This window comes from Crocuta crocuta, unplaced genomic scaffold (genome assembly GCF_008692635.1).
Source record: "Crocuta crocuta isolate KB4526 unplaced genomic scaffold, BGI_CrCroc_1.0 scaffold378, whole genome shotgun sequence".
Lineage (NCBI taxonomy): Eukaryota > Metazoa > Chordata > Mammalia > Carnivora > Hyaenidae > Crocuta > Crocuta crocuta.
Window position 1 is genome coordinate 2,620,197 of NW_027528871.1, and position 11,508 is coordinate 2,631,704.

At 33.6% G+C, this 11,508-nt stretch overlaps 1 protein-coding gene across 1 annotated transcript in view; it reads right to left on the reverse strand.

Annotated features, from left to right (window-relative positions):
* LOC144225308 (uncharacterized) overlaps positions 1 to 11,508 on the reverse strand; it is a 318,671-nt gene that overhangs the window by 155,558 nt on the left and 151,605 nt on the right. The window lies entirely within an intron of this gene.

Sequence of the window (11,508 nt, forward strand, 5' to 3'; positions counted from 1 at the left end):
AAAATTTTATTAAGTATATTCTAAATCATTTAATTTGTCACATGAGATATGGAGGTGCCCTGTGGTGCTTAGCAGATCTCAGCATCACAAGAATTGTGAATATCTGAACAATTAAATTGCTGCAAAGTTAAACCTTCTTAGACTCTTCACTTTATTAAAAAAAAAAAAAGTTAGCCTTACATGACTTTTATGTAGCCTGAAATAGAATCATTGGATACCACATTTAAAAATGGCACTATGTTATTTTCAGTTACAGATAAATATGTATAATATGTTTTTATTCAGCTGTATTTAGTCACAGACACATATTTAGTATTGACATAATCATATTCAGTTATAGACATATATGTATATATATATATAAAATGTATAAGTATATACATATCTATAACTAAGATATATGCCCCCAAACCAGACAAATCTGACAATTTGTTCACTGATTGACAATAGTCTTTCCTTTTTTTAAAATGTTTATTTAATTTTTTTCTTAAAGAGTTTCTTGTCAAGTTGGTTTCCATATAACACCCAGTGCTCAATCCCAAAAGGGCCCTCCTCCATGTCCATCATCCCCCTTTCCCTCCCCTCCACCCCCTCAGCCCTCAGTTTGTTCTCAGCATTTAAGGGTCTCTCATGGTTTGCCTCCCTCCCTCTCCCCAACTATTTTTCCCCTTCTTCTCCCGCATCGTCCTCTGTTAACTTCCTCCTAATCCTCCTATACGTGCAAACATATGGTATTTGTCCTTCTCTGCCTGACTTATTTCCCTTAGCATAACACCCTCAAGTTCCATCCATGTTGCTACACATGGTCAGATTTCATTCTTTCTCATTGCCATGACAATAGTCTTTCTTTTACTTCATCTATTTGGGGTTGAATTTCTGGCCTTTATTTCTAGAATGTGGTGATCAACTGATTCTTATCTTTGATAACTCAGGACTGTGTGTATGTGTCTGTGTGTGTGTGGTGTGTGTTTAACTTTACTTTTCAGGATACTCATTTTGACAACTGTGTTTTATTGTACAGATCTGCAAGATGAAAGGATAGCATTTTGGGTTAAATTTATGTTTCAGACAAACTCTGGAGTCTATATTTCTTATTTCCCCAATAAAATCCATGGTGTCACTTTGTTTTCTTCTTATTTTTGTCTTTCATATTAAAGTAGATTACTGAAAGGCAAAAATAAAATATTATGTATATAGTAGAATTCTAAGGTCTTGGTATAAGTTATCTGTTAAACTATAGCACTAGGGAGAAATGTGAGGCAATGGCTTTTCCAAAACTATTGCTAAACGCATGGCTAACTGAATATTGTTGAATGGATATTCCTCAAAAATGACATCTAATCATTTTGACAAGGCTGTCAAGAGGGGAATAATAAAATATTATAAAACAAAGCATTTTTTGGAAGCAAAAATATCCAGGTAGATCTTAAACTATGTATGAAGAGGAAATTGCAATTTCTTATTCAAGTGGGCATCAAATCCTGTTGAAACCTTTTCAGCATTTAAGTTAAAACTTTAGTAAACTTTATCATTATTGCTTTTAAAAAAATGAATTACCAACAAAATTGCAAGGGAAAAATGATAATACCAAGCTTTTACACAGGGAAAACTCTGACATATTTTATTTTGGCAGTCTACGAAAGAAAAATAAAGTATGCTATTTTACAAAATGTGAACAGGAAAAAAGCTGTATGCATTAACATGATGGCATTTTCACAAATTGCTAACAATTTTTTTTTAGCAATCCTCAGCAAGATACTAGAAGTGGCTAAAATAATACCGGCAAGCAAGTGCTGAAATAAAGTTAAACATTTTTGAAGACTGTTATTGTTCTTCCACTGACTATTCTGAGTCAATCTGTCTGTATCCATTTATTTACTGTTATTAATAGAGTTGGATGACATTTGAAACAAAGCAGAAACATGTAACAGCAAGGCATTAAAAATGTATGTACCTTTTCATTTTGAAAGAAGTTATGTTGGATTTGTATGATGGTATTTAAAATAATATTTTTATTTATACATTTTATCAAACAACTCTATAATCCAATCAAAATCTGAATACACATTAGTTTTGATATATCCTGCATCATATTTTTATATTTTCTTAAGTTTTATTTATTTCTGAGAGAGAGAAGGACAGCATAAGCAGGGGTGGGTCAAAGAGAGAGGGAGATACAGAATCTGAAGCAGGCTCCAGGCTCTGAGCTGGCTGTCAGCACAGAGCCCGACGCGGGGCTCGAACCCAGGAACTGTGAGGTCGTGACCTGAGCCGAAGTGATGCTTAACTGACTGAGCCACTCAGGCACCCCTACATTTTCTTTTTTTTTTTTTTTTTAACCCACAAAGGACTTTTGAGTTTTCTGGACCAATAGAAACAAACAGTTTAATAATTTGTTATAATTTCTTGGTGTCCTATTATAATCTCTAAATAAGTTCATACTATACCCCATAAAGGCCATAATAACATATTTATTTTTTTTCAAATTGGTAATGTATAAAATATACAAAAATTACTGGCATTAGTGGTGTTTCTCCTAGCTATTTTCTTGGCAACCTTGAAATGCCAAGAAACCATTATTAAAGTTAAAACCACATAAGACAAAAGTTTAATATATATATATTATATTATATACACATTATATATACACATTTATATAAGATCTATTTTAACATTAATAAAATATTTACATAAGTTGTATAACTAATATTTACTACACGATATCTACATGATATCTATCAATAATAACAATATTATTTGGGAGAAATACCAAGATGCTTTTTAAAAAATTATTTCTTTAAAAAAAATCCTTATCAGATCACTTTGGATATATCATTTGGTATTATTTTTAGAATTTCAAGTGACTATAATTGTGGTTTCAAAACTAAAAATATTGAATGACTATGAGGTTGATAGTGAATTTTAAAAGGATTAAAAGGAAATGTAATTATATATTGAAAGGTTATAAAATTGTATCAACTTTAATAAGGAGCATGTTGCTAAACGTTCTTGTGTTCCTCTAATGATACGAAGTTTAAGAAGGATCTACACTGGAATTACGGAAACAGTTTTCGATATCCATATGTAAGAAAACATAAGAAATAAGGACTTTTCTAGTTATTTGTTATTGGCCTCTCCAAATCCACTTTTCATTCTTCTCCATCTGTGTGCCCCAGCCAGCTTCCCTACACCAAAGGTGTCTTGTGCTCCCTGGAACTGAGATGTGTTTGGCCAATGGGGAGCAAAAGCAGAAGATCAGAGGTTGGAAGAGAGTAAGGATGGCATATTTACTTCTTCATTTTTTTTTTTTTATGATTGAAAACACTGCCTTCTTATAGATCTCAGAGAGTAAGAAGTAGGATTTATTAATGCTTTCAGTCACAAATGAAAATGAAACCTCTCAGTTAAATACAGTCTCAAGGGAAACACAAGATTAAAAAAAGTGGTCCTTTCTTCTTTTTTCTGGATAGCTTCAAAATATTTACCAGTGACTGGAGGGAAGGACTGGGTGGAGAAAACACGTTAAGCCAGGTTTGAGAGTAATGTCTTGGAAATAATTTTGGATTTTTTGGCACATGAAATTGATCAAAAGCAGTAAGAACCCCACTGAAATAGTGAAAGAAATCTATGGCCAAGAAATTGCCACCTTGGACTCAAAAAACCTTAACTGAATGTGACAGGACACAAATTTGTTTATTACTTACATATTCAGGAAGGGAACTGCAAATGCTTACCAATTCCAAGTGCAAATTCCACAACACCTATTTTAGACATGACAATGAGAGGTAAATGAAGAACTACCCATAATACAGAGTCAAAATCCAAAGGATCACCCCTAGTGCCACAGCTAATGTATAGATTAATAAAAAATTATTCCCCTTTCTCAGGGAAGGCCTTTGCAATGACGTTTGCATAGGATTCAAGCATTGTATGGATAACATTGCTAGGACTCCTGTGTATTATATCTTCTCAGTTATTGAGAATTAAAAAAGCTTTATTGATGTTATTTTATTCGAGCTCCATCACTGTGTGTAGGGAGCTAATAAGACTCGCCTCTGTCTTCTTTTTCACTCATCTCTGTCAGTATAAGAGTCGCTATATCTGAGCATGATAAAAAGATTATATATCAAACAGGAATCTTGAATTTTAAGTTGAATTCAGGATATGTATGGGACTTTGGTTTAACTTCCTTGAAAAGGAAATGATTGTGCTTCAGCCCAAAATAGCCTTCCACAGTGGACAGGAAAATAGCCCACTCCAACCCACGCTAGCCATCCTATTCCATCTACATGCAGGGGAAAAGACTTAGAAGAACTTTTTTTAAAAGTTTCATTTATTTATTTTGAAAGAGAGATCAAAGAAGGAGCAGAGAGAGAGGGAGAGAGAGAGAGAATCCCAAGAAGGCTCTGCACTGTCAGCACAGGCCCTGATGTGGGTCATGAATTCACAAACCGTGAGATCATGACCTGAGCTGAAGTCAGACACTAATCTACTGAGTGCCCCTCAGAAGAACTTTTGAAGTTCACAGTCCAGAGGCCTGGGCTCATAAAAGACAAAGACATAATCATAGGACTATAGAAGGTTTCCCTCCCCTTAATTTTAACACTTTATTATTAATGGCTTTTTTTTTATAGCACTTCCTTTTACCCAGTATATTGCATCCAATCATCAAGAAAATATACAAGGCAAACCAAAAGACAATAAACATAATTTGAAGAGACAGAGTAAACATCAGAATCAGACATGGCTGGTATACTGGAGGGATCAGACTGGGAACTAAAAACAATGATAGTTAATATTCTAAAACTCTACTGCAGAAATAGACAGCATGCAAGAAAACATGGGTAATGAAAGCGGGGAGATACAAATCCTAATGAAGAGTCAGTAGAAACCCTAGAGATCAAAAACTGTAACAGAAATAGGAAATGCTTTTGATGGGCTTATTATTAGAATGGACATGGATGAGGAAAGACTATCTGAACTTGAGAATATCTCAATAGGATCCTTGAAAACTAAAAAACAAAGAGAACAGAGACTGAAAAAAAAAATAGAACAGAATATCCAAGAACTGTGGGACACAACAAAAGGTGTAACATGGACATAGTGGGAATATTAGAAGAGAGTGAGAAAGGAAAAGAAGAATATTTGAAATACCTAATCTTAGAATTTCCCCCAATTAATGTCAGTCATCAAACCACTGAACCAGGAAGATCAGAATATACAGAGTAAAATAAATGCCAAGAAAATTATACCTAGGGGCACCTGAGTGGTTCAGTCTGTTAGGCACCTGACTCTTGATTTTCGATCAGGTCATGATATCATGAATTGTGAGTTCAAGCCCCGTAGAGGGGCCCTACACTCCAAGCAGTGGAACCTGTTTGGGATTCTCTATATGTCCCTCTCTCTGTCCCTCCATGTCTACTCTAAATAAATAAATAAGCATTAAAAAATAAAATTGTACTTAGAAAGAACATTTTCAAGCTACAGAAAATTTAAAATCAAGGAAAAATCCTGAAAGAAGCCATAGGAAAAAAGAAACATCTTAACTCTACAGGAAAAATGGTAAGAATCACATCTGACTTTTCAGAAACCATGCAAATGCAAGAGCAAATAAAAAATATTTAGAAGTTTGAGAGGAAAAAACCCACCAACCAAGAATTCTGTACCCTGCAAATTTACCCTTTATAAATGAAGAAATAAAAACCTTCTCAGACAAACAAAAATCAGGGAGTTTGTTGCAGGTAGACTGCCTTGAAAGAAATGTTAAAAGAAGTTCTTTAGAGAAAAGGACAACAATGTAGGTTATAAGCTCAAGCAACAAAGGAAAGGCAGATAATTGAAGAGTGAATAAGTAAAAGTAAAATAAAATCTGTTTTTCTTATTCTTCTTTGATGTAGTAGATAACAGTTTGTTCAAAATAATAATAGAAATAGTACTTGATTATGTATGTTTATGTGTATATTTTATACGTGTGTATATGTATATATATACATATTAGTATTATATATATATACATATTAGTGTACATATACACATACACACACAAGATGTATACATAAGCATACATAATCTATACGTATATATATATAATGTGCAATTCTATGTGTAATTACATATAAGTGAAATGCATAACAGCAATGATACGAGACAGGCGAGAAAAATAGGTTTAATCTGTTATTATAAGGTACTCACACTACCTGTAAAGTTGTATAATGTTATTTCAAAGTGAACTTCTTAATTGTAAATATATATGTATAGATAATGCAAACTCTGGGACAAACACTAAAAATGTAAATAAAAAAGTACAAGTGACATGCTAAGAATAGACAAATTATGGAATTATATGAAGTACTAAATTAAAACCACAAAAGTTAAACAAAGAGTGGAAGACAGAAGTAGGAGCATTGAACAAGGTCAACAAACAGAAAACAGTAATAAATACAATGGATATTTGAAAAACTTGAATAGCTCATTCCATTTGATTCCATTTTATCTGTCTTAACAAAGTACAATGATTTACTATTGAGTTACAATTACACAGTCACAACCATGCTTTCTACATGCTTTCTAGTATTCAAGTATATCAGTAATTACGTTGAATGTTATGGCCTAAGTGTACTAATTAAAAGTGAGAGATTGTCAGAATGGATCAAAAGCAAAATTTAACTCTGCGTTGTCTACAAGAAACCCACTTTAAATATAAAGACACATATAGATTAAAAGTAAATGGATGGAGAAAATTATACCATTCTAACACTAATCAAAGGAAAGCAGTGGTAGCTGTATTAATTTCAGACAGAGAAAACTTCAAAGCAAGGAAAAGTTACCAGGAATAAGTTACATTACATAATGACAAAGGGATCAACTACTAAAGAATATATAAAAATCTTTAACATGAATGTACCTAACAACACAGCATCAAACTACGTGAGCCAAAACTAATGAAAGTGCAAGGAGAAAAAGTGAATCTATTATCATAGTTGGAGACCTGAATGCCTCTCTCTCAGAAATGGATAGGTACAGAAGAGAAAAACCATTAAGGATATAGTTGAGCTCAACAACACCATCAATCAACAGGAAAAACCTGACATCTTTAGACCACTTCATCCAACAAGAGCAGAAACACAAACACATAAGACACAAATAGTGTTGGCAAAGATGTGGAGAAAAAGGAACTCTTGGACACTATTGATAGGAATGCAAATGATGCATGCATGCGGCCACTGTGAAAGACAGTATGGTTGTCCCTCAAAAAATTAAAAATAAAACTATCATATGATCCAGGAATCGCACTACTGGGTATTTAGGATCTTTTAATTTATCTTAATAGTAAAATCTCAATTTCTAGAGTATTGGTAGGAGGAAGTAAGAAGAGGGTGCAAAGTGTCATAAGCCTGCACTGTCTTTGGTAAAGACTAAATTTGGAATCCCAATTGTATCCCTCACTATATTCATCCTAAATTTTGAGTTTGTTTTTAAGTTAAATGTGTTTAAAATAAAAAAATATTTTAAAACATTGTGTAATGAAATCGAAAAAAAATAATCAAAATTTGAAAAAAAAATCAATGTTCCTTAATTAAAAAGAAATGTAATTTCTGTTTTACTCTGTAGTGGTAAGTGCAGTTATACAATCTGAGATACTGGGAACCTGGGTGTGGATACTGCAAAACTTGATATGATACATAACATGGTATATTTAGTCGATGAAAGAAATATTATAGATAGACTGTGATTCATAAGACCATCTTGTGCAGTTTACAGGAAATTGTTATGAGGAAGCTCAAGAAAATTCAGATACCCAGAAAACAGTTTTTTGTCACATATTCATTTATATTCTAAGTTTCCTCTTTTGGTTTACAGCTGCCAGGTCCACGTTGGTTTTAATATCAACAGACTTATTCTAGCTGCAAGATTGGTACCATGGAAAGGGTTAAGCAGAAAGTCCTGCTAATTAGCCAGTGCCTTGTGGAAATTTCTGGGCCATCCCCATGCAGATACATGCATTCCATTGCAAACTGTTCTACAAACCAGTAGAGGTTCAAGGACAAATCACAACCAGATTGAAATAAAGTGAATCTGAATTTTCTACAAGTCACAGATTCTATTTCTCATCAGAAGTCTAGAACCTCTATATTTTTATCACTCTGTGGTATTTTGGCCTAGAAGTTTCAAAAGGATTTAGATTGTATCTTTTCTAGGGTAATTGAACACCACAACGAAGTCATGAAAAAAAAATACTGTGAGGAGACCACAGAACACATAGTTGGAAGGTCATCTGGCATGAATTGGACAGTCTACTAGTCTAACACCGACTGTAGAATTAATCAAGCTTTACCTGGCTTACATCTGTGGTTCCGATGTTCTCCTTACCTGACTTTCATCCCTCCTAATTTCTCCAGGTGTCTCTAATGGTGATGATAAAAATAAAATGCAATATTTGGCTAAAAAAATGCAATATTTAGAAAAGTATAATAAATTCAACATCATGAACATAAAAGTATAAAAACATAGATCTATATACCTACAAAAGAAGGATTGATAAATCAGCCTTTGTAATCCAACAAACTTTTACATAATGCATCCAATAATTTTAAAAAAATTAACTAGTCAAAAAAAAGTCCTTAACAACTTACTTCCTCAGTGTCATAGTCCACTTTGTTCTGTTAAACAAATACCGTGACTCCTTTTCTTTTCAAATGTTTACACGAATTTCCTTTTAAATTTATATCTTGTCACTAACTCTTCTGGTTTTAAAATATGTAATGAGTACAGGTTACTAGTTTTTTCAAGTTTGTTTTTATGTGAGAACAACTTCTCCTTGAGGAGGATATCCTGAGTTGTATACACATATAAATAGAATTGACGAAATAGATGTGTTAAGAACTGAAGTTGGCTTGTTGCTGGATTCTGGCCAGTATTTGCTTCTATCTCTGCTTCCTACATGAAGACATTTTAGAAATCACACACAAAAAAATATCTATATTTTAATTAACTAAACAAATAAAAATATATATCTTTGTGGTCTAAAAATGGGGCAGAAATGCAAACAGGTGAGTTAGGCTGAAGCTTCAGACCTACTTTGAGTCCAGGAACAGGATGGAGTGGCCCGGGATTTGGGGCCTGTTGGGCAGTAGCAGAATAAAATAGTCTGTATTGGTGGGAATCAGAGCCAGGTTCATTACATGGAAGCAAGTGTTGGGATGGGACTCCTCAGTGAATGAAAAGAAACTGAAATATCCTTCCAAGATCACTGCCTAAGATTTCATTTTACATGAAACTTCAGATTTGGAAATAGCTGAGGAGCTCTTAAAACTCAGGTGACAAAGGCTCTGGGAGAGGCCACCTTTGAGATAGTGACTCCGTTTGCAACATTTATAGTTTTATGGTGGGATATTTCTGTCCCAATATTAGGTTAGGTACTGGATTAGGAGAACTTTTGTTTGGGAGATTTGGTTTCTGATTTATGCCTCAACTAATCATATCCCTTAATGCAATACATGAGTATTGTTACACTTCTCGCACAATGCTATTAAATGTATGAGATATTTGACTACATATTGGATAATTTTACTTGCCTGTGATTATGTTTCATACTAAACTATTTAACATGCATCTCAGTATACAGCATTTTATGATTTTGAATTAATTACTAATATCTCAGAATTTAGAATTCACAGAAATCCTTTTTTAAATTTTTTATTTACTTTTGAGAGAGGGAGAAAGAGACATCGTGAACAGGGTCAGAGAGAGAGGGAGACACAGAATCTGAAGACAGGCTCCAGGCTCGGAGCTAGCTGTCAGCACAGAGCCTGAGCGGAGCTCAAACCCATGAACCGTGAGATCATGACCTGAGCCAAAGTCAGATGCTTAACCGACTGAGCCACCCAGGCGCCCCAACACAGAAATCTTTCCTAATATTTCAAGACTTGCTGTGTGCTTTTTATACTCAGTTCTTCCTTAATATCAGGCTGCAAATGCTAAGAAATGCCTATACATAGAGTAAACACTGGGCAGAGATGAATATATTTCCTAGTATTATATGCAAAATAATCCTTGGTGTCTATTATGGGGAAAAATCCTAACACTCTGAAAAAGTTATTGAGAGGAACATTGAGTGACATTTTGTATCGCTTTGATAAAATAAGGCAAGTTTATCTTATATGCCAGTGAAATATGTTAATCATCTATGTACTTTTCAAATTTACTGAGTAAAATATTAAAGATTATTTTGAAGCTACCACAAAAATTTACTTATGATAGAAAGTATTGGCTTTTCTTTTATCAAATACACCAGTTTTTCTTTGACACCTCAAAACTTTGTCATTGCTAGGTTGATATTTTGCCAATAAATTTCTTGAATAAAGTTAATTGAACTACTTAAAAGGAAAATTAATTGGGATACAGGTAGGTGTAATTTTAAAATAAAATTGTTAGTTAAATTTCAATTTTTGAAAATTGAATGTTGAAAATGTTGCATTAGACTACAAAATAATTAAATTATTCTCACTTGAAAAAAGTTAAAAGCCGAACAAATCACTAATGGAGTCCTCTTACGGTACATAAAACAAATGGGCAATATTATTAAAATACAAAGTCTCTCTTTATTGTTTAAAACAAGTAACCCAAAGGAAAATATGACAAAATGTGTATATATTGGGTTTTATAAATTAAAAAATGCAGTTTACTAAAATTGTAATAATGCAGTGATTTTCTAAAATTAATGAGAATTATAACAATAATGACATAGGCTTTTGAACTGTATCTGGCAAAAAGTTAATGAACATCATAATGAGGGGAAAAAATCAGAAAATCAAGAACTGGCCAGAATAAAAAATTGGATAATTTCATGTGCTATTGTTTGAATTTTAAAGTAGTATAAACTTTGGAGATTTATTTCGCAGCTTCCACATTTAAAATGTGGATGTCCTGGGGTGTCTGGGTGCCTCAGTCAGTTAAACGTCTGACTTCAGTTCAGGTCATGATTTTACTGTTGGTGAGTTCGAGCCCCATGTTGGGCTCTGCTCACAGCTCAGAGCTTGGAGCCTGCTTTGGATTCTGTGTCTCCGTCTCTCCCTGCCCCTCTCCAGCTCATGCTCTATCTCTCTCTGTCTCAAAAATAAATAAACATTAAAAAGTATTTTTTTTAATGTATATATCCTGGGGCGCCTGGGTGGCTCAGCCAGTTAAGTGCCTGACTCTTGGTTTTGGCTAAGATCATGATCTCACAGTTTGTGAGTTCAAGCCCCACATCACACTGTGCTGACAGTGCGGAGGCTACTTGGGACTCTCTCCCTCTCTCTCTGCCCCTTCCCTGCTTGTGTGCGCTCTCTCTCTTTCTCAAAGTAAATAAATAAACTTAAAAAAATAAAAACAAATAAAAAATAAAATATGTATATTCTTTGTTCTAACAATTTTACTTTTAAGAATTCTGTCCCATAGAAATACAGTGGTTGCTCTTATTTGTTAAATCATATAATTTAAACAACGCGTTTGAGTTATAGTGGCTTG